Genomic DNA, 12250 nt, shown 5'->3' with positions numbered 1-12250 from the left:
CCTGTTCCCAATGCACACATGAGAAGAGCTGCCAGAAGGCAAGAGCAGCTCAAGCAAAGAGGACGACTCAGGACTAGGGCCAAGAGATGATTGGCCCCTCCCATTAGGCTTAAAACAGACCAGCAACGGCATTTGGGCTCTTTGCCGGAAAACAACATTGGTAGCTTCGTCTTCTTGCATTTATTTTTGCATCTGTGACTTCTGAACGTTTGCCAAGAAAGGCCTTTGGCAGTTTGCCTAATTGGACCAAGGTTTGTGATAGGACTGAGGAATTTGTGTTGGGAGGAATTTGATTTAATTTAGTTGAACTACACTGAGAATGAAGTAATTCTCAGCTGTTCGAATAAAGTTCGTTTGTTTTTACACTGACTTGAGTTTCCTACTACCTACTTGGGCCTGGGTTACAAAAGTGTCTGTGTGTAATGAAATCTAACCTTTGATGTAGCTCTTAATTCCATTAAAGGAAGAAATGGATTCATCTCTCACCGTAATAGCATTTACAAACATGTCTCTTAAAAAAGCTAATAACAAAATGGCTACCATTTGATGTTGCAGAAGAAAAACAGATCACTTTGTTACATAATTTATGAAGCAGCAATTGTTTATTCTTTCCAGAAACATAGATGTTTAGGTTTCACTGATTGGGGCCATAATGTATGCAAAATATAATATATAGCCTACCATATCCCTTCATAATGCAGTGTTTTTCTCAATTAAAAATAAGATACATTGTTTGCCGGCTTACTTTAAAAGGTGGGATGTAGAAGAATGAATGTGAATTACGTTTTGTACATCATTGACTAAAAACATTTGGTTAGAGAATAGCATTTTTTTATTAGAGTAGCTCTGTAGAAGAAGAGAAGGGAGAATTGTACTACTGAAGTTTGTATCCGTTTCTGATCTCTGCATAATTAAAGGATTTTTATTGTAAAGAACATTCAAGAAGTTGTGGTAAGAGATTGCAGCTTAAAGAAAGAAACACAGTTAATGCTTGCATTATGCAGAGACAGGGAGGCTAAAGAGGTAGATAACCATATAAATATTACAGTAGAATTTAAATTTTTGATAAGAGGACTGATTTAAATTATCTGAATATGGAAGAACCTTATAGTGGTAAGAAAATGAGATAATTCGGAAGAGAAGCTCAATAGAATATTTATGTCATTTAAATGACAGGGATGCAGAAGAAAGATTGATTTGAGAGGATTTTCAGAAAGAATTAAATAAGACCTTCATTAAAACTATATATACAGGAATTTTTTTTCTGAGATCAGTCTGAGTGATAGTGTCCTGCATTATTTCGTCTCCCAAGATAATTACCTAGAGACCTGATTGTTTCAAGATTATCACTATTTTATTTTTGCTAAGGTTATCGACACTGAGAAATTTCTGAATTAAAATTAATTTTCCCCATATTTACTTCTTGAGTTTCTTTTCTGAAGTGTTTAAGCAACAAATCAAATTTATCTCTTTTTCAGCAACTGAAATGCTATAATTGATTTTTGTATCCAATAGATCTTAGACAACCAGTGCATTTTGGATTTGAAATAGAAACAAAATTTGGGGAAAGTAAATAAATGGTCTTAAAGGTTCTTTATTCATTTTTTCTTATTCAAATTTAAGTGAACTATGATTAAGTCTAACTCATATTTAGAGTAAACATTTATTGTTAGACTAAATATTTATTGTTTAATTAGTACCGAAGGTGCCATTTTATCCATAATTTCACTGATGGTACAAATATAATGATGTCACAATTCTTGATGCTTCCCCTTTGAATTAGCTTTACACAGCACACCTCAAGTGTCACTCACAGTGTATCCCAGATTTTTAGCGCTTACCTGAAAGTATTATTTGATTATTGTCTGCAAATAACCTTGAATACATTTACTGCAGAAATGTGACAAACATGCCCCATGACAGGCATATATATAGCAAGAAGCATTGGACAGCTTAAAAAAAAAAAAGATACTGACTATGATAAAAGCCATTTATATTATTTCATCTGAAACCCTCATTAGGTATTTTTAGCTCCTTACACTGGTTAGTCTTGAAAGAAATCTTTTTCATAGAAAATGCAAACAGTGGCACAAACATACCGACCAGCTGTGTGGAAGTCAAGAAAATTAAGAGTGCCTTGTACAGACAAGCCATCTTTTGCATAGGGCCTTCAGGCCTGCCATATTTAGTGCTGTGGGAAACTGGGAGGGGGGATTGTATGGAACAGGGGAGATATGTAGTCATAATAGCATTCCTTTCTCAGAGAGTCAAGGACATCTTGCCCCGCACCTGGATGGCTGGAACTGGAAGGCATCTCCAGTTGGGATGGTGCTTGGATTAGACTATGTGATGAACTTGTGGTTGCTGGGCACGGACTTGGACTTTCCTTTGAGTAGGGAAAACCTGGAAGCGTTCAGATTCGGATTTTCCCAGATGTGCCAATATGACATCTCTAATCAAATAAAACTTTGAGGAACTTCAAGCCCCAGAGTCTTCTTTCGTTGGGGGTGTTACTTGGAACCCTGACACAGTAGAAATATCCTGCACTTTGACAGCTATCAGTACCTTACTTAAGCATCAATCTTAGCAGCAATATTCAAGATGCATAAAGCCTAATGCAGCATGAAAGTGAGCTTTCGAAATCGCAAATATTTCTTGTCATCAATTATTTTTCACAAAGTGCCATTACTGTTTATTTAACATTGGATCTAAAGAGTGTACTGACACAAGTGATCAGTTTCCTTTGCTCTTGTGATGCTGTGAATGGGCTAATAGTCTGTCAGCAGTGGGTACCCCCGTCCACCCCCCCCCCCAAAAAAAAAGACTAGATGGGGTATTTCCAAATTAGGTAGTTTATTTATTTATTTATTTATTTATTTAATCATATTTATATACCGCCCTATCTCCCAAGGGACTCAGGGCGGTTTACAGGCACTAAAAACAGATAAATAGAATATAAATACAATATAAAACATTTAAAAAACTTATTCTAAAGCCCGTCCAATTAAAAATAGAAATAAAACCCAATTTAAAACCCAAAATTTAAAATCTAGCTTAATGTTGAGCAAAGGTCATATGTCAGATGAAGTTGGGTTACACATGTGTTGGTAATCAACCAATCTGTATTCGCAATCCAACCTTATTTGGGAAAAGTAAGTTTTTAATTTAGAACTAATTGTGGACTTAATTGCCTTTCCTGCGGAGGCACTGATGATGCGTGTGCAAAATGGCTGTCTCTCAGATTAATAGGATCGACACTCCACTTGCTCTTTAGATTTGTTTCTCACCTCTTTTACCTTAGAAAGAGGTGTGAGAAATGCAATTGGGTAACAGTTCATACCAATGCAGTAGATAAAAACAAAAACTGAAGAAAAACAATAAGCATAAACCTTAAAAGATAAAGCCATTTTGGTGAGTTGTTTGTGATTGCAGAACAAGCCACAACATTCAGAAATTTTTCAAAATGCTCTAGGGTAATCATGTACACAGCAGAGTCTCCTTTAACACTTCAGTACTCTTTGTAATAAAATATGTATGCTTGGAGATGTTCCAGATTATAGCTGCTTAAAAGGCTAATTCTAAAAAAAGGAATGTAAAAGGTTGGATAGGAGTAATTGTATGCTCTTCTTAAAATTGAGCATGTTTCACGCTTTCAGGGCTTCACAATAAAGCCGTATCATAGCTCTCCAAATTTTCATGGAACGCTACTCATTACTAGAATGTATTTTGAGATAGTTAGGGCTCTCATTTTTGGAGACCTGGCATATTTTGTGAACCGAGAATGTTGTTTTTCGGTTGCACCTGTTCATAACTGAGATAGACTGACAGAAGACTACTCAGTTTCTCTCAGAAAAGCTGCTCCAGTATTGCGGAGTAATCAATATCTGAAAAGAGTGTCCCAAGTTTTCCAAGGAAAGTCTAAAATCATTGGTTTAAAGCAGGGGTCTCTAAATTTGGCAGCTTTTTAAGACTTGTGGACTTAACACTCATGCTGGGGAAATCTGGGAGTTGAAGTGTACAAGTCTTAAAGTTGCCACGTTTGGAGACCCCTGGTTTAAAGCACGGCCGAGGAGGTCGACAACATCGAAGTCACAGGAATAAATGGGCACTCCTAAAATATGTATTTTAAGAAACTAAAAAGGAGTGGGGTTTCCATCACTCTGGTTGTGTCCGCCATTTTGTCACTGTTGATGCACCAAAGATGCTCTTGCATATTTCTCAAGGGAAGGGCAAGTCAGCAAAAGCATACCAGCCAAACTGCTTGTAGAGAACTGTGGTCTGATTGAAGAATTCTGGGAGTTGAAGTTCATGCATTTTAAAGTTGCCATGTTTGAGAGATATTGGTCTACGTGGGCCAAAACAAATGTTACGGTGGGAAGCATAATCTTTACAAATTGGATTAATCTCTGAGAGTAAATTACATGTCATTTACTAAACTGGCGAAGGGGAAGTCATTCTGGGCCAATTATCATAGCTTTATCCCAGAGGTGACAGTTCTATCTAAGAATTATGGAAAACAGCTAAGATTTCAAATCTGGCTTGAGAAGATAATTGTATATGAGCCACGGTGGTGCAGTGGTTAGAGTGCAAGTACTGCAGGCTCCTTCTGCTGACTGCCGGCTGCCTGCAATTTGGCAGTTCAAATCTCACCAGGCTCAAGGTTGACTCAGCCTTCCATCCTTCCGAGGTCGGGTAAAATGAGGACCCAAATTGTTGGGGGCAATATGCTGACTCTGTAAACCACTTAGAGAGGGCTGTAAAGCACTGTAAAGCAGTATATAAGTCTAAGTGCTATTGCTATTACTATCTTCCAAAGCAAAATAAAATAGAAATTCTACTGCATGTAGGGTTGCTGGTTTGTTTATCAGTATAGCAATAACAAGAAGGATTTCTGCTAGCAGAAACCCTAGCAGAAATTATCATTTTATGCAAATATTGTAGACACGTATCGTCTTTCAGGCTTAAGAAAAAATATAAGAAGTGACGACAACAAGTTGGAGGCCCCATTTACAACAAAAACATATTTAATGTATCCCACAGTGACAAGCTTAGATGATTGGAAGATTGTGCTAGGACGACTTTACAAGGGATTTTACAGTTCCCTCAGAACTGCGGAAGGAGGACCTGTTCCAGTGGCCTCAGCCAGCAGGGGGGATATTGGTACTTGTAATCCTGAAGGGCCAGAATGCTTAAAACCTCTTATCGAAATGTTTGTGCTACAAAATGGAAGGAAAGGAGAGATCTTGGTGATTATATATATATGTGTGTGTGTGTGTGTGTGTGTGTGTGTGTGTGTGTGTGTGTGTGTGTGTACATATATAAACATATATATATATAAACATATATGTAGGTCTTTGGTTATTCGGGTTTTCTCCCGCGTAAAATTGGAAGTGTCTTGGCGACGTTTCGACGAAGTCTCATTCGTCATCTTCAGGCTTCAGCTTCGTGCTTCTGGGAGCAATGTGTGATTGCAGCTGTTTCTTCCTTTTTAACTGCTAGTGAGGGTTTGAACTGATTGGGTGGGAGCTTGGCTGTGCTCTGATTGGATGGGGGTTTTTTTGTGCTCTGATTGGCTGGGTGTGTGTGTCCTGTTTGGGTGGGGGCTTGGTTGTGCTCAGATTAATGTGAGTTGCAGGGGGATTTGAGCTGGTGAGTTGCATTGCTGTTGTTTGGCTTCGTGTTTGTGGTCGTGCTACATCTTCTGTCTGCTGTATGTATGGATTGGAGGGGTTTGAAATGGCTAATGTTGCAGCTGCGGTCTGGCTTCTGGTCCTTGGTCGTGCTTCCTGATCAGTGTGGGTTTGGGTCTGCTTTCTGGGTGGATATGTGGTGGTGACATCCTGTGTGGACCTCGTGAGTGTAGGTCTGGTGTCATTCCTCGTGTTAGGGACTCATTTGTCAATAAGGGCGGGTTTCCAAATGGCTGGTAGGCAGAAGGTATCATCTCGTTTGTTCATGCTGTGTGGGCGTTTTTCTATCTCGATGGCTTCTCTGATTATTCTGTTGTTAAAGTGTTCAGTTTTGGTGATAGTTCTGGTCTTTTTAAAGTCAATATCGTGTCCTGTGGCTTTAAGGTGTTGGACCAGGGAAGAAGTTGGTTCCTCTTTTTTGACTGAGTTCTTGTGTTCTTCAATGCGTGCACTTATTCTTCTGTTGGTTTGTCCGATGTATGTGGTGGGGCAAGCGGTGCATGGGATTTCATATACTCCTTGATTTTCTAACTCAATTTTGTCTTTGGGGTTTCTTAGGATGGTGGATATTTTTTGGTTTGTGCAGAATGCTGTCTTGATGTTATGTTTGTGGAGGATCTTGCTGATTCTGTCTGTGGTGCCTTTTATATATGGGAGGAGGGCTGTGCCGTTTTCTTGTTCTCTGTCTTGGATTTTAGTGGGGGGTTCTTTTTGGAACCTTCAGGAAGCACGACCAAGGACCAGAAGCCAGACCGCAGCTGCAACATTAGCCATTTCAAACCCCTCCAATCCATACATACAGCAGACAGACACCCACTATGAAGATGTAGCACGACCACAAACACGAAGCCAAACAACAGCAATGCAACTCACCAGCTCAAATCCCCCTGCAACTCACATTAATCTGAGCACAACCAAGCCCCCACCCAAACAGGACACACACCCAGCCAATCAGAGCACAAATAAACCCCCATCCAATCAGAGCACAGCCAAGCTCCCACCCAATCAGTTCAAACCCTCACTAGCAGTTAAAAAGGAAGAAACAGCTGCAATCACACATTGCTCCCAGAAGCACGAAGCTGAAGCCTGAAGATGACGAATGAGACTTCGTCGAAATGTCGCCAAGACACTTCCAATTTTACGTGGGAGAAAACCCGAATAACCAAAGACCTACATACAAACACCCGCGAAAACCTCAGAAAACATAAACATATACACACACACACACACACACACACACACATATATATAAAATCACCAAGATCTCTCCTTTCCTTCCATTTTGTATACACACACACACACATATATAAACATATATATATTTTTGGGAGCCCTGTTGTTCTGTAGAGCTGAAGGGATGGTATCCTTTCTCCCCCCCCCCCCCCCCCCGTGTAATTCCATCTTCTTTTTGTGAGCTGTGTTGGCACATCTTAATCAGAGGACACCTGAGCCATAATTAAATATTTGAGTTTGTCATCTGGCTTTGAGAAGCTGTTTGAAAAGGAGCCAGCATGGTCATTTTGACAGAAAGTGAAATGCATTTGCAGGATCTTTTGCTCTGGAACTGAATCAGCAACGTCCTCTTTTTATGATTGTTACTGAGAAGTTTCCAGGCACTATTAAATGATGTCAGATAATTATTAGTATAGCAAAGCCAGGAATCAAACAGAGTTAGAAGAATGTATGCATTTTGTCAGTGAAATGTTCTTGAAAACGTATTTCGAATGTGGAATGAGAAATCAGAATCTATTAATTAAAGTCTTTTATTTGTTCTTTTGATGATAAGTTGATTTGAGTGCAAATTTATTTTTCTTCTAACATGAACCTTTAAGGAAGCTGATCTTTGTATGTATCTGTGTGAGAGAGAATATCAATATGCATGTTGATTTCTATCTGATTTACATCACAAGTGGGTATAATTTTAGTTGTCATAACCTTTTAGTGGAGAAATATTTTATTTTGAATATATAGCTAAAAATAGCAGAGACTGATCCTCAGAAATCTCGGGGATGATCCTGGAACTTGAATAATTTAAGCTCTAGAGTAAGATTTATGTTTATGCTGCATCACCTGTAAAGTCACGGAATCAATCATTAACCATTCCATTACCCTCCACCTAGAAACAAACAACCTACTGTCTAATAAACAATTTGGTTTCAGAAAAAAAAATCTTGTAATCTACAACTTCTACACAGCAAGAACATATGGACTACAAATCTTGATCAGGGCAAAGCAATAGACACAATTTACATAGAATTCTGTAAAGCCTTTGATTCAGTGTACATGACAAACTACTTCTAAAACTAAAATCCTATGGCATCTCCTACATAATTGGATAACTGTGTTCCTATCAAACAGACAACGTGGTCAAAATAGGGAGTGCCCTATCAAATCCTGCATCTGTTAATAGCGGTGTCTCCCAAGGCAGCATTCTAGGACCAACATTCTTCATACTATACATAAATGACCTTTGCAATCATAAGCAACTGCGTTCTCTTTACCAATGATGTAAAAATATTTAACACCACAGACAATGCTGCTACTCTTCAAAAAGACCTTGACTTTGTGTCAGAATGGTCAAACAATTGGCAACTCCAAATCTCAACCAACAAATGCTCTGTCTTACACATTGGCAAAAAGAACCAGAACACAAAATGCAAGCTGAGTGGACACAACCTTGTAGATGATCCTCACTCTGTCAAGGACTTTGGAGTACTCATCTCTAATGATCTAAGTGCCAAAGCCCACTGTATCAACATTGCCAAAAAGGCATTAAGAATTGTAAACCTAATCTTGCATAGCTTCTCCTCCGGTAATATCACACTACTAACCAAAGCATACAAAACATTCGCTAGACCAATTCTTTGATACAGCTCATCTGTCTGGAACCCGCACTACATATCGAACATTAATACAATTGAATGTGTCCAGAAATATTTCACAAGAAGAGTCCTCCATGCCTTATGTCACCAGACTTGAAATTCTTACTGGGTTTTAATAATAATAACAACAACAACAACAACAGAGTTGGAAGGGACCTTGGAGGCCTTCTAGTCCAACCCCCTGCCCAGGCAGGAAACCCTACACCATCTCAGACAGATGGTTATCCAACATTTTCTTAAAAATTTCCAGTGTTGGAGCATTCACAATTTCTGCAGGCAAGTCGTTCCACTTATTAATTGTTCTAACTGTCAGGAAATTTCTCCTTAGTTCTAAGTTGCTTCTTTCCTTGATCAGTTTCCACCCATTGCTTCTTGTCCTGCCCTCAGGTGCTTTGGAGAATAGCTTGACTCCCTCTTCTTTGTGGCAGCTCCTGAGATATTGGAACACTGCTATCATGTCTCCCCTAGTCCTTCTTTTCATTAAACTAGACATACCCTGTTCTTGCAACCATTCTTCATATGTTTTAGCCTCCAGTCCCCTAATCATCATTGTTGTTCTTCTCTGCACTCTTTCTAGAGTCTCCACATCTTTTTTAACATTATGGTGACCAAAACTGAATGCAATATTCCAAGTTTGGCCTTACCAAGGCATTATAAAGTGGCACTAACACTTCATGTGATCGTGATTCTGTGCCTCTGTTTATGCAGCCCAGAACTGTGTTGGCTTTTTTAGCAGCTGCTGCACATTGCTGGCTCATATCTAAGTGGTTGTCCACTAGGACTCCGAGATCCCTCTCACAGGTACTACTATTGAGCAAGGTACTACATATACGGTACCTGTGCATTTTGTTTTTTGTTTTTTTGCCTAAATGTAGAATCTTACTTTTTTCACTGTTGAATTTCATTTTGTTAGATAGCGTCCAGTGTTCAAGTCTGTCAAGATCCTTCTTGAGCCTATCTTCTGGAGTGTTGGCTATTCCTGCCAGCTTGGTGTCATCTGCAAATTTGATGAGTTCCCCATCTATCCCCTTGTCCAAGTCATTGATGAAGATGTTGAAGAGTACTGGGCCTAAAACAGAGCCTTGGGGTACTCCACTGCATACTTCCCTCCATGTGGATGTAGTTCCATTGAGGACTACACGTTGAGTGCGGTTGGTCAGCCAGTTACGAATCCATCTGGTGGTGGTGCTGTCTAACCCACATTTTTCTACTTTATCTAGTAGTAGGTTATGGTCTACTTTATCAAATGCTTTACTGAAGTCCAGGTAAATTATATCGACAGCATTCCTCTGGTCTACTAATTTTGTCACTTTGTCAAAGAATGCAATAAGATTAGTCTGGCATGATCTGTTTTTAGATCTGTTTGTAAGGGGCGTACATAAGAGCACCAACGTATATAAGAGCACCAACGTGCCTACCGTCCCTATCCTAATGTTTCCTCTATTTGTATCTATTTTATGTATCCAATCTGTGTTTATACTTATTACCTAATATGTTCTTCACAAATAAATAAAAAAATAAAAAATAAAAGGTTTCCCACCCTGGCCTTCAACTCCCAGAATTCGCCAGCCAGCTCTAGAACTTTCTGCTGCTTGTCATCTAACAAGCATGCTGTTCAACTCTTCATGACCCATAGACTATAACATGCCAGGCCCACCTGTCCTCCACTATCTCACAGAGTTTACCCAAATCCATGTCCGTTGCATCAGTGACACTATCTAACCATCTTATCTTCTGCCGTCCCCTTCTCCTTTTACCTTCAATTTTTCTCAACATCAGGGTCTTTTTCCAATGAGTCCACTCTCCTCATTTGGTGGCCAAAGTATTTGAGCTTCAGTTCTGTATCTGTCTTTCCAAAGGTTGACTTTTTAAGACTAATAAGCATGAAAAGTCCCTAAATACATTTTTACAACACTAATGTGGTGGAACAGGGGACAGCAGACTCTATGGTTACAGTAGCAACAATATTATTAAACACTAATTGTTCATTGGCCATATATATTGTATTTCCTTTTGCTTTCTGTTTTGTGAGTGGGTTTTTTTCCATTTCAACCATTCTCACTGCACATGTGAGTGCGTGTAGACTATTTTGCTTTATGCTTAGATTTAAGTGATTTTCAGATTCTTTTTCACAGCTTTATAATTCTAGGAATAAAATACTGGCTTTGTTCCACGTAACAATTAAGGTTCATTAGCAGAACTGTGTGGTACAGATGGCCAAAGCATACTATGTCTGCTCCCATCTGCTTCTTAGCCAGGCATGTCCGTCCTATTGCAGTCATGAGCTGTGAAATTCACCCCATTTATATCACTCAATCTTCTTTGTCCTATCAATCACTTTGATTTATTCCCTATCCCAACATGCACTCCTTTCCCTGTCCTCCTTGCTCACACAATATCAATATCCTCAGGACCAAATGTGTTTCTAAATCCATATAATTCCCAGAGGACTGGCACCATGGTTCTTTATTCTTCCTGACCTTTCTTTGATTTTAAACTGGCCTTAACTCTGTAAAAAAAATCTTGCAGGAGACGTCATTCAGCTATTACTAGTTAAAAAGAATGGTCAGCTGATACGGTCAACTGTTCTCTTTGTCAATAAATTAGAACAAGATCAATGGGTACACTTTTCCTTTAGCTTGTGCTGGAATAAAGAATTGGATTTTTCCAAAATGTTCAGTGATGATTATGATATGCTACATTTTGAATAAAAACAGTTTTTTGTAAATTCGTATTTTTAGGCATGTTCAACCTCAGCAATGAATAATCCTGTTGACTGGGGTTTAAGGAAACAGTTGCCTCTTATGTACTCGGAGGCCAGGAGCATCATTTGCACTTTCTAGGTTTTTTTTTCCCCCTTCAAAAATGTTTCCCTTCTGATCCAAGAAGCTTCCTCAGTTCTGAAGAAAGTCCAGTTGCCTTTTGGAAAGGCAGTCATGAGACAACCGTGATCTGGATGATTTAAGAATTTCCATAGAGATTGATGAATGTTTTTTTTTCTAAAATAATATTTTAGAAATGATAATATGATTGTGATGAACTATCATCACAAGGATTCATGTAATTCCCAGTTTAGAGAACCCCATCTTTTAGAGCTTGTTTTCTTTAATGATATATTTTTTTTAAAAAAAAATTACAGTATTCTCTTTTAGAAGAATCATTTTGGAGTTACTGATACTTCCTTCTGCCTTTGGCAAAATAGCTTCCACTGCAGATAGTTGAAACGTCTTTATAAATCCATTGGGAATCCAAAGCAGAAGACATTTATAAAGAGAGGCATTGGCAGTTATAAACTACAAAGTATCCTAGTTTAAAAGCAGGGGGAATTGTGGTTTACAAGCCATAATCTGAGCAAAGTCGCCTCATAATACTATCTGCATTCTGAAAGCCTCACAGGGCTCTCTAAAGTTGTCTTCCATATTGTAAGACTGTCATGCAGTATTTAGTCGTTTTTGTACCTGTCAAAAAAATCCCAGTCTGAATATCACTAAATTCGGATCCACCCTCTTTCTCTTTTTGTCAGAGTGGCCAGTATTGAAGATTATTTACTTATTCTCATAGGAAGAAGCAGTTAAGAGCCCTTATGAAAAACATTTAAAATATTGGTTGCCTTCACTTTGGCTAAAGATGAATTAGAGCCAGTCAGCATCCTCATAAAAATATGGCTCCAAAATGTGC

At 38.7% G+C, this 12250-nt stretch overlaps 1 protein-coding gene across 2 annotated transcripts in view; it reads left to right on the top strand.

The window, feature by feature from the left end:
- The window catches only part of ASCC1 (activating signal cointegrator 1 complex subunit 1), a 140414-nt gene that overhangs the window by 93246 nt on the left and 34918 nt on the right, over positions 1-12250 (top strand). The window lies entirely within an intron of this gene.

Source organism: Ahaetulla prasina, chromosome 6 (assembly GCF_028640845.1).
Source record: "Ahaetulla prasina isolate Xishuangbanna chromosome 6, ASM2864084v1, whole genome shotgun sequence".
NCBI lineage: Eukaryota > Metazoa > Chordata > Lepidosauria > Squamata > Colubridae > Ahaetulla > Ahaetulla prasina.
This window is presented reverse-complemented; position numbering and strand designations above follow the sequence as displayed.